Source organism: Neodiprion virginianus, chromosome 3 (genome assembly GCF_021901495.1).
Source record: "Neodiprion virginianus isolate iyNeoVirg1 chromosome 3, iyNeoVirg1.1, whole genome shotgun sequence".
In the NCBI taxonomy this organism is placed as follows: Eukaryota; Metazoa; Arthropoda; class Insecta; order Hymenoptera; family Diprionidae; genus Neodiprion; species Neodiprion virginianus.
Window position 1 is genome coordinate 25,026,520 of NC_060879.1, and position 12,623 is coordinate 25,039,142.

General features: G+C 38.2%; 1 protein-coding gene and 1 long non-coding RNA gene across 4 annotated transcripts in view; one reads left to right on the plus strand and one right to left on the minus strand.

Moving 5' to 3' along the window:
* Positions 1–9,267, minus strand: part of LOC124300896 (tachykinin-like peptides receptor 99D) — a 128,959-nt gene extending 119,692 nt beyond the window's left edge. For 2 of the 3 annotated variants that reach the window (XR_006907356.1, XM_046755387.1), the window contains exon 1: positions 9,136–9,267. The gene's annotated coding sequence lies outside the window, so the exon portion shown is untranslated. The remainder of the gene's footprint in view (positions 1–9,135) is intronic. The other variant, XR_006907357.1, reaches the window with a different exon arrangement.
* LOC124300902 (uncharacterized) overlaps positions 1–12,623 on the plus strand; it is a 96,265-nt gene that overhangs the window by 58,568 nt on the left and 25,074 nt on the right. The window lies entirely within an intron of this gene.

The following is a 12,623-nucleotide window of genomic DNA, read 5'->3' on the forward strand; positions in this document are numbered from 1 at the left end:
GATACAACATGCCCTTAATCATGTATCGATACAAAACTAGATTGTAAAGATATTCAAAATTCGCAAGTAAATGCCTAAAGAGCTGCTTGATTGACCGAAATTCGATTATTTTTATTAGTTTAATACCGATATAGTCATACGCTGAGTTTTTATCAAATTATTATGTTCGTAAGCTTGGAAGGCGTCTTTAAAAATACAGAAATAGAAAATAGTCAAATTGTAATCGCAAGCTTGGATACGGATGCCTTATTTCATTCTCATTCTTTACCGAAAAACTTTTCTTTTATCAAATTCGCTCTGTTAAGTATTCAATTTTACAACATTGTACCGATATTGATTCTGATCAACGACTAATGACATTGTTCAATCTATTTCGGTAATTGTGTAGTAAATAGTTTCCTCAATAAGATGAACGATTATCGAGTGGAGTCGATCAAATCCATTTGACTTCTATACAACCATTTTGAAGTGACTTTCAATCAAGCATCGGTACGCGAACTTTGGTTCGTAATTCCGGTATTTTATATTTTTGTATTTTTGAAGAGATCTTTGTATATAATTATACGAACATAATAAATTGACAAATAGTCAAGTAATAAAACGGATGACAAGTATCGATTTTTGGTCAACCAACCTCTTGAAAATCATTCGAATATTTCACCACTGATGCAATGTAACTAGCGAATCGAGAAGGTCAAAGTCAAATTTTCACATACACTGTTATGAACGATGTTTCCCTATTCTTTTACGCCACTTACTCCAAGCCGAAGAATTATTTGCCATGATTGCGTGAAAACCAGTTACAATTTCACGCGATGCTCGCGTGCATTTTTAATTGAACACTTGCATCGTGTTTCTCTCGATACACGTAGTAAAACCTGATTTTTTTTTTATACAAGCCAATTTTTGATGACTTTTTTCACGAATGGTTTGAAGAGCCGGGTGCAATTACTGCGCCCTTTTTTGCGAGTGATTCTTCGTTTTAAAAGGATGCTTCGTTGTCATGGGCCATGATTGGAGTCGCAGCTACAGACCCTTTACAAACACCCACCAAAGTACCAACGAGACTATTGTCGATGAGATTTCCTCGTCTACAACCGAGGATCGTTAATTTTTTGCTTTAAAACCACATTCGAGGGATCCGAATTGAACGGCTGTATACACGGCTAAATTTGAGCCGTACCGGAATCCAGGTGCGGATAATGGACGCGATCAATTAACTTCTTCAACAACCCGATTCGTGTGTGCTTGAGAACACGTGCTGATTAATCAGCTGGCGCAGACCGCGAAGCTTCGTTTTGGATAACCGTCTCCGAAACTTTTTTCTATCATATTATTTACGAGGAAATTATTCCAAATTATTCACAGCTGATATACAAGGTACGGCTGAAACTTGGAACGCTCATCAACGCCACTTTGCACAAATTTTCTTAATCTTAATCTCGCTGACGATAGGACAAAAGCGAATTGGCCAATTTTATTCGCACGGTTACACCTCGCTCCGTAATGTAATGTACGATGTTGTTGTGAGATCATAATTATTTCAGAACGAGGCAAGGCACGAATAGAAAAAGTCGAGTAGTGCTTTGGCTTGCGTTAGAAACGATTTTCACGAGAATTCATTTTGAGTGAAATTCCAAAAATAGGTTTACATGCGTATTTTTTGACGATAATTTTTATTGGTTGATTGAAAAATGATCATTCGGATGAAAACTTATACACGATGTGCGTAAAAAAGTTTCAAGGTTATATAGATACCAAACATAGAATCGCGCCTGTCTGCGTTGTTCAGCAGATATCATCGTAAATATTCTATATTCCAAACAGTCAAATTTTCACACGTTGCGAGAAGAGCTTCGCATTATACACACCCATGCTTCTTATCGTACCGTTATTTTTTCTCAGACGGAAATTGTTAAAGCGATGATCATCGCGTGCAAACTCTCTCGCCTACGGATTTTTTTTCCTTTGGATAAGACAAATTTTTTATTTTTTTTTTATTTTTTTTTTCTACATTATTCGGGTTTTTCAGATAGCTAGAAAAGTATTTTTACATTCGAGAGTTTGTACAACGATCGCTTCCGAATGAGAGAAAAAATAACCCAAGAAAATTAATTTTACAAGGTTTCTTGACGATCAGTCGAAGAGGAAAGACGAGCTTTTAATCATGTCGTCTGCACGGAATCGCGGGTAATGAAACGCTAGAAGATTGGAAGAAAAATGAGGCGGTAAAATTTATTAACTCGTCGTGTTGAGGTATGATCTGTATACGCTGATATTCGCCAAATGATTGCAGATACCAAATTCCGTTCCCCCGGGCGATTCGGTTAAACTTGCGAAGGTTTAGCGAGGAATGAATTAGATGGAAGTTTATTAGAGTTTCGTATCGTTCGGCGGGTTCCCTTCATCCGCTCACGGGGCGAGCATAAATCTGGTCTCCGATTCGGGAGAGTAAAACTGATTTATATGCGTCCACAGCGCGAAAATTTAAACGAAATTTGAATCCGAACCTGTTTATCCGGTGTCATACGGTGTTTTCAGCTGGCTTATGATGGTCGCAGACGGGCGGTGTTGAAAATAATTCATTCAGCTGTTTAACGCGTTACGCAAACATTAATAAAGATCTGAGCTCAACCCTCGATACCCTAACAAAATTAGAATTTCCACCCCCTTAACATTCCGGCGTTAAATTATTAATTAACATACACCGTTACACTGCGTCAAGGCGGAATTTATAGGCGGTCCAGATTTCGATCAGCGGAACAAATTGTCCCGCAATTCTCCAGGCAATTCTATTCTCTGGATTTCTATACTTTACTTTCCTACGTTTCGATTATCAACATTTCGATATCGTCTGACAGAGATTTTCGCGTCTCTGAAAATCCGACATTGTTACCCATATTTGCATTTTTGTTCCTATTCTTTGCTGCAAATACCAGCAGTAATCTCTATAGATACTTTTTTATTAGGGTTAAAATGCACGTATCGTAATGTAGATGAACATGTGACGTACTGCCATAATTAACCGTCGTATACTTATTATAATGCACCTGGAGGTAGAGCGACGTTACTCTTGCGTGGACCTTGTCTGATATTGAATTACGCATGCCGTGTATATAAACTGCCAGGCTGGGCTTGCACATCGATATCGATCGATAATGTAACGTATGCCATTGTATTTTTTGACGAATATCCGTGTAATTAAAGTTTGCAAAACGGCATCTATTCGGCTGGCCCTCTGTTTTTATCTGCGAATTCGTAGAAAATTTTTAACAATAGTACGATGCGTTTTAGCTGGGAAGTGAAAATTATGGCGTGACGACGCAACTTGGGCCTTTATTCGCCTGCCAAATTACACCTCCTCACCAGCGGATTGTTATTTGCGAAAAATAAAATCCATCGGTGACCGTGAATATGAGCGCGTCTGTAGCGTGGTAAAAAATCGATGATTAATTGCCATCAATTTTCACGCGAATACTTTACAAGCTCATGCACCATCAGCTATTCCGCAATTTGATTACGTTCGAGTTTCATCTTCGCGTATAAAAGTAATTGACCCAGTTTCGCAGACGCAACCGCTCAAATCATTCAGTCTTGCATATTTTCAGCTCTTGTGAAATGACTAATTCAACGAAGGCAAATGATGTGTTGTTTCACTGTCAATTGCGAGTTGATCGCGTAGTTCGTACTCTTCTCAGGTTATTTAATTAGAAAACTACGACAACGGATGAAGAAAAATCGACAAGTTGATTGAAAATTATACGCCTGAAATGTGCAGGACCTCTGAAACGGCCAACGAATAGGTAATCGGCTGATTAGTGAAAATCGCGAGTAAAAGCTCTACGATAAATAACCTCAGCGCAAATCGATTCAATCGAATCAGTCGTGCTTCGCCAAGTTTTTTTTTTTTCTTATCCAAATGGAAGGGATCTCGAAGTTGGAGGTCGTCGAGTTCGCCAATTTACCGTGATTGGCTCTGTTATTAGGGTAAGAGTTAGTCAATTTGTAACGATTAGTTGGGCTGCTTACAAGGGCAGAAAGCGTACTTCGTTTCTGCGTCAGAAGCACGCCAGGCGCTGCAACAAACATTTGTTAGCAAAGCATACATCCCGGCGTATCGGCCAAGTGAAATGAAACAAACGACTTGTGAATTTTTTCGCGTCTTTTTTTTTTTATTATTGCAAAACCGATTCACGTGCGTTTTTTACTTCAAGAAAAGGTTCTGAATCGAATTTCGAAAGTAATCCTGGCGGTGAGAACAAGGATCGCATGTTTTTTGCTAAAGTTACAGCTCATAATTTGATCTGAACTATGTCTGTTAGACCGTGTTTAATAACGTCTTGTACGAATCTGAGTTTGAAAGAATGTCGCGAGTAATTAATCTGCGAATTTCTTCGATAGCTGAATTTAACGAGCAATCGGACATTCTTCGTGAAATCACAAGACTTGGAGGTGGTATATATATATATATATACATATATATTCAAATCACCCGACGTGACTCGAAGTAATTTCAAATCACTCGAACTGATTTAAAACTCGTTCACATCCAACTCCGAAGTTGATCATTAAAATGGCACTGTACGTGACTTTAAGTGACTTCTCACTAAGTGCACGCCTGACTTGAACAGTAGTTAACCTCTCGGAAAGCTATCTGTAGGACAAGCAATAAATCCAACTAGAAATCCTATAAGAGAATCAGCGACCGGCGAAGAAACGCGTGTGAATCTTAACTTAACGAGCTAGTAAATGTCTTTTCTATCATGCAGTGAAAGGATAAATCATGGCAAAAGATACATTTGCACGTGTATGATTTGAATCTACAAGTTCCGGCCGGTAAATATAGCATCCTTGACGTCACTGCTCGGCTATACGTATCTAAATAAAGTTTTCTATATTTATGTGTGTTCCTTTGAAAAAGGAAGAAAGAAGAAAAAAAAAAAAATCGCAGCAATAAACAAAATCAGTAAAAAAATACATCGTTTTACGACGCTCGTTTCAAGTTTCACGATTATTATATACACATACCTACGCATATTACGTGCCATCTTCGATTGATAATCGAAGCGATACGAAACAGAGCTTCGCTTGTGTTCAACAAACGTTCACCGTAGCAGGGAAGCTGCGGAAGCGGTGGAAATTCCGATTGACACGAATCAATGAGCAGGAAGCGCGAATACCGGTCTTAGGAGGTGGGTATTTCACGTCGAAGTTGGAAAACCGCGATACCGGAATCGACGCCGACACTGAGACTGATACAATTCCCACCTGTTCGAAACAAAGTTGGCGCTCCGCGCGCCGCAACAACCCCTGAGCTTTCGCACGGGGGAAACGAAAGCTGACCGCATCCCTCTTGTCCTTTCGTTGCATCGCCCTCCCGTTGGAAATCGAATTTTCCCGACGGTCCTCAAATTTCTAATATCCCGGAAAACAATCATCCACTTTCTACCTTTCCGTCAAGATAGTCCGCCAAAGATCTTCAACTGTGCGAAGAAATTGTGGATGGGTTTGCCGTTTTGGACCGATGACGCCTGACTGATTACTTTTTTCACTCTAGTATCACATCACCGCCTTTGCTCTAGATAAATGTCACTGCCCTGTTGACGGGTCAGCGAAGAATGACTGATAAAATGCGTATCTTGCCCCTTGACCTAGGACATGAAAGCTAGACTAGGATTAGTTTTGCAGTATCAAAATTATACCGTGAGTGAAATATTAAACTTTTCACATCTCTTTTTATTTATATGCAAAGCATTTTATTCGACACTCTTTTTTTTTAACTCGTATATTTTTTATCTTTGAAATCTATGAAAAAAACTCCTTTGCGTCTTATAAGGCTTGGAAAATACACACTAGCAAATTCTTCGATGCGTAACAGTAGAAGTTCTTAAAACTATTTCTTTTTTCGAATTTGACAGATCTTGTTGCCCCAAAACCACGTGGAAAAATTTTCTAAATTTCTAGTGTGTGTAATTTAAAAGTGAGGATGTATCCAAAATTGAACAAAACACTTGATTGTATCTATATATCGATGCGTTAAAAAAAAAAAAAAAACTAAGAAAATTTTTTTTCTTCTCCAAACAGGTCCAGAAGTTCCATTCAGGTAAAATAATAGGCGCGTTAAAATGTGAGCTCTCAATTTTAACATTAAGAGGTCGCGCATCGCGCTTTTCTATTTTCCATAAGAATAACATAGTGTTTATATATAATATTATTATATGATAAATGGTATTTGCTCCTTCTGATTTTTATAACTAGCTAACGATGCTTCATACAAAAAATTTATAGACACATGTTTGTAGAGAGTTGAACATTGACCTTAGATAACTTTTGAACGATTGGAATTCATCACAAAATAGTAACAGATCTTTTTTGAGGGGCGTTCAATTCTCTACAAAAATATGTCTGAGAATATTCTGTAAAAGTATCGGTAGCTAGTTAACAAAATCAGAAGGACCAAAAACCATGTTATTCTTATAGAAAATAGGAAAGTGCGATGCGCAACCTTTTAATGTTAATATTTAGAGATCAAATTTTAATAACGGGCGTATTTTCATACCTAGATGGTAAGTTTGAACCTGTTTGGAAGGAAAAAAAAAGAGTTGTTTCAAACACCCTAGTATAGACAGATATGTATATCTCATAGCGAAGGCTGCACCCTGAACATTCCAATTACATTAGAAACATCACCCTTTGTTACCCCTATAATTGAAACAAACATTACATTCGGGATAGATTAACGATGCTTTACCCCTGACATCGGATATCCGCACCGTTCGGCGAAGCAGAAGCGAAAATTAGACCCCTTCACTCATTGCCAAGGCTCATCAGCGGCAAATTGAATCACAAAAAGGAATGAAGGTGTACATAGATAAGGCGAGTCATTAGTTGATCCATTTTCTTTAACGATCTTTTTGCCAAGTGTGTATATACCCCGTATATATACATATACCCCCCGTATGTATATATATGTATATATGAGGTCGGGTTCGGCACCGCAGCGATTTCGTTCCCACAATTAAATCGGCTAATTGCCATCCCGCGTGTTTCACCCGTCGAGGAAGATGATATTCGGAAAACCGCGATCCCTAATTTACCCCACCTACATATATCGCGATTCAAAATATCCTCTCAAATGCAATCAGAGTTCGAAGCGGATGACGGTAACAGTCTACGGCTGTTCCATAACACCGATCGAAAAACTGAAATTGTTTTTTTTTTTGTACGCATGGGTTACGATTTTTACGCTTCAAAAAAAAAGGCAAAGGTACTCGATGTTCACTTAAACTTTGTTACTGATACCAATAAGTATCATAGTATAATATAATCGTAAGACGAAAAATAGAAAAGGAAAAAACTATGCTTTCAACTGTCTACGCAGGGTGCTTGGTTTTTTGTACATTTTTGTAAAAAGAAATCTATCTTACGGTCAACAAGTTTTTTCGTACATCATTCAAACTATCACAGACAGTTGGTTTATATCTTGAAAATATAACTAATATATATACAACTATTTGATATATATTGCTGTTCCGATCACTAAAGCAAACTGTTCGGCAAGTATAATAACGATTTTGTTCATTTTTGAGGCGAAGGAAATGAAATCAAACTGTGCCTTACTCGGGCACAAAAATCGTATCGACTGGCGTTACCCTGCGCTTCGTTAACTGTCAAGTGGTTGGATTTACCCAGCTCAATGAAACACCATCTCCGATCCATGTTGAGGCGATAGGCTCACGGGGCAGGAAAAAACCTACGTTGAGTTTCGGTTTCGAGGCGTGATACGAGGGTATATTTTATGCTCCGAGAGCCAGGGGAATTCATTGCGTTTATTACGTAGAGTTACGTTAAAAGCATATGTACGTGGGTAATGCTCCTCTCTTTGCGTGATCGTTGTATCGCGGGTTCGTTTCGACAAACATTGTCCACATTTTTTTGTTTCATTATTCTCCCTACTCTTTTAAACCGCACTTTTCACCTTTCAACCTGCACGAACAATAAGTGAGTTGAAAAATTGCTTCAACACACGAGTGATTCTCATTCGGCGAACAGTCGTCAGGCTCCGAGACTGAAAATATCTTCCCTCGGAATACGATTGGCGATTTTGAACGGCGACGATACGTTTTTGAACGTAATTTAAGCCTCCGTGTAACGTACGTACAGAGAGGCCGCATTGTGCGATGAATAAGAGGATAGATTTGCTCAATAACGGGCAGATACGCGGCTCAAGTTGCGAAATAATTGCCTTCATTTTCACCTAATGTCTCATTTCCTCCCGTTTCTTTGTCGGGTTGATATAAATTTATGCCAACGAGTTGACAAATTCTTTTCATGCCGCAGCCTCCAACAGTAGCGAGATAAGATTGACCCGATAAACTGACCCGCGGGTTACGTTCGGAAATACTTGAACGTGCCGACAACGTGATCCGCTGAGCTGAGAAAAATGTATGATCATTTGGTGAAATTTTTGCTCATATTTTATGTTTTTCTTAACGTATATTCTTTTTATCGTTCACCGCTGGGTCGTATGAATATATTTTCACAGAATTTAGGTGGCACCGTCAACTATTGAGAAAAGTTGGACTATATCCATTAGCCACTTGACAGCTCTTTTAAATTCTTCTCGTAGCTTTTATTACCCTCACTGTGTATTCGTACGTATAGAGTATAAGAAGATAAGAGTTTCGTAAACTCGTGCTTACGAATCCTCAGATAAAAGTTGCAAAACTCGGTTGCCGGAGAAACATACAAATACGAGCTATTAGCGATTCGATATCTTATACAATAAAATGGCCCAAGGGCTTGTCTTCTTTTCCTCCATCGATTGGAAACTTTGGAAAATTGGATTCCCTACCGATTCTCAGGTCAGCTAAACTTCCCTCTAAGCGCAAACAGTCTATAAAACTTTTTTTTCATTACCCCAATTTTCACGTTCTAAATATTCTTGTTTTCAGTTGATCTAACTAAAATCAGAATAGTCGAAAAAATTTTGTAAAAATGGTTAAGGTTCTTGGTTCTAATTGCTTATATTCTTCTATACAGACGCACTTTCAAATTTTTTTCGCGCCTTTCGAATTCGATAAACTACGTAGGCATATAATTTAAGCGAATTAAAATCTAAAGTCAGAGACTCACCGTAATGGGATGACTTGAGTCTGACTTTTCCAATCTGTTTTCCTTAACTTTGAGGCGCCGGTACAAAGCTACAGAAGCAAAGGTGAGCCGAAGGAAAGGTTTATTACGGAGGACGCGTGGACGGGACGCCCGTCTCGACGGTACTGCCGGAGGTTCGAATTCCGCGTCGCGACGCCGAACGCGCCGCGGTGCTACGACGCATGGCAGTGTGAACGTCGTGACATCCGCGGCTTCTGAAAGAAAGTATTCAGACCGCCTTGGTACAAGATTCGCGGATCAAGATAAGCAAAGGCCTGTTTATTCGGCCAGCGCTTGTGTGTCTAATGTCCATTCACAACTCGCGCCAAAGAGTGATATTATATTTGGATTTCCGGTGAAGAGAACAAAATTTTCAATAGCTGTTCAAGTTCGCAACACGAAATTTCGTAGAAAAATATAACCGGCTCAATTCTTTTCCTGGTATGTATGACTCTCTGAATTTGATGTAATCAACTCGATACTTCGTAGCGCGGATTGAAAAGCTCAAAGGCTGTGTTCAACGAATGTGATGAAAACGAAACTTTGAAGTTAGTATTGAACTTTATTTTTCGGTAGATAATTGTGTCTCCCGATATAATCTCAATTCACGCTATGAATGCATGAGTTGAAAATTGAGCCTCTGGTCTTTTTAACCGCGAAAGTCCCACGTCTTTAATTCGTCCAGCAAAAGACAGACGATTATATCTAACTTCTGTGTAACGAATTCATTCATAAAAATGGATTACTGGAATTTCTTTCAATTCTCTTCCCTCTTTTATCATATTAATAACCTTACGTTGAATATCTTGCAAGGGTAAATTCTTTGGCTTCAGGTACAATAAATCCAAAAGGTATCGGCATTCTGTACTTTCTTTCAAATTCATGATTCAGAATGTATTATTGAAAGAATTAAATACGAGTACACGTGACAAAAAAATTATTAACAATTTATATTTTATATTCTATTAGCTATCGTATTTCGACGAGCGGCTTATCGATCTGAAATGTACATCCTGCGTCGATCAATGTCGGGTACACATAAAAATAGGGAAAAATTAAGCTAACCGGGAAAGCTTAAGCTAAAGGTAAAGCTTTCTATTACACCGAGCATTAGACTATTTGACTCCTGGAAAAATGATACCTTATACAACTATCGCGTGCACACGCAAACGTGAAACCGACACCTTGTCTCGACGCCCGCAAAGACACGAATTTTAGCAGTCACGCATCGTAACGTGTATATATGTATGTGTGTATACATACATTCATTGCGAATGCCTTGCAAATTAAATTCTTATTCCGCGTAAAAATTTGATGATAAGCATTCTCAAGATATTGACTAAGGGAATTGAAATTCTTTAGCGTCAGAATTTAATTTTGAAATCTTTTGCTTGCCGTAACGGTTGTAATAACAATAGTAATTATAGATTTCGTATTTCGCATGACGAGGTTTCCTGACCACAAATCCATGCTTTTCAATAACTTTGTTACAATATAGTCGTGGATTGTATATTTGACAAATTATTGTATCCGTAAACTGCGAATATCTCTTTAAAAAAAATACAGAAGTAGAAAATACTGTAAGTATAAACAAAAGCTTGGATGTCGATGCTTTACATTGAATAGCTCGAAGATTATGAAAAATCTAGCGAATCCGTTAGGCTTCACTCTACGATAGCTCATTTTATTCGGAAGATTATTTTCGACAAATTCACTGAAACACATCGTGTTTTTTGTTGTGTTCTATTATTAATTCTATTATATTGTGTCCTGTTATTTAAACCTTTGTTTGTAATTCGCGTATTGTCTACATTTATATTATCACAGAGATCTTAGTAGCGCATTAAGCATCATAGGTGTATGTAATAAGGTACTCAACGCAGGACTGTCTAGTATTAAAATTCATTAGTTATCTCGAAGTATTTCTAATTGTTTGACACGACTTTTAGCCGGTTAAAAAGTCCGGTGTGGTAGCTGCGTCACGACGAGGTGAGCGTCGCTTGTAAACTATTCTGTGGAAAGTTGAAGGAATTTTAATGAGAAAATAGCGAGGTTACAAGATTGTGATATAATGCGGAATTGTTTCAAGAATTAAAATTACCGTAGCGCAGTCGTAATTTCATCAACTGCATAATTCGGTTAACGTCGACGCTTATGAATCGCACAGTGTTACTAACTGGGAATGAATTGCATTAAACTTGCATCGAGGCTATCATTCAATAAATCTAATAGACGCGACAATGCCGCCGGCTGCAGGACAATTTCTCCATTATTCTTCTTCACTGCCAATTCGTACGTTCGTCTTCACAAGGCGAAGCTCATCGTCAGTTTCACTCATTTCTTTTTGGCATTTTTGAATTTCTTTCGACAATCTAATACCGTGAAAACACCGTCATTTTTTCCGATTCATAAACTTCACCACATGTCGAGAATCTGACTTTTGTTAAACTTTTTTACGTGGTTCTGATTTATTCTTCTTTTATGACGGTGTTGAAACTCGTTTCAAGCAAGAATTGTTTTCAAAAATTTTGCCGTTAGATTTATCGACATTATTATCTGATATCAAACAGACTCAAATTTCACGGGTACAGCATCCTTACGGTGTATAAATTTTGAACATTGTACAGATCGAGAACGGATATTATAATCCTGTCATCTGCACTTTTTATCAAATTCAAATTCTAACGCTCCGTATTGCATTATCTTTTTTCGCGAAAAGTACATCGTCAGCATTTCATATAGTCATGCTGAGAATTACTCAAATATCGGTGAAAAAACCGCAACAGGTTGTACGACCTGATTCAACGATCTGTTGAATACGAGCAAAAAAAAAAAAAAAGACATTTAAATGCATATTCATTTCATGATGGAATTTATGAACCCGCGTTCGATCTCACAAATTTTACCGAGGCGCGTTGCGTGCGGGAAAATTCGTCCTGATATATATCTCAGAGCTGTTATCAGTTTGGTATCTGCAACCAAAAAATCAATTAATTCGCGACTAAGGGAAAAAAATCTTTAATTCAATATAAATGATCGTACACAATGCGCCAATGGTTTATAGAATTCACTTTTCGGCCATTCTCCAGGCACAATACGAACGCGACATATTCGGAGAACGGTCAGAGCGACGGATTTCCTTTGATTTGATTCGGAATCTTGGAACTGAAACCTCAACTTCTCTTCGATTATTGGAAATTCAGGGTTCACCACCCACTCTCATCCGGTTCCTGAGCCGCGTGGGCGTAGGTATTAGCCATGAGGTGAAAACGACCACTAGAATCAAGTGGAACGGGGTTTCATTCGCTGTTATTAAAACGACGACGGATAAGCCGATTCGGAAAAGGTTCAAGTTCGGTATTATAAACTATTCAAATTGAGCTTTACCACCAATTTGTTCTTCGCACAAATTCTACCTTTCACGAGTACTTTCTTTGCATGTGGATTAGCATAAAATTCAGGTTTGGACC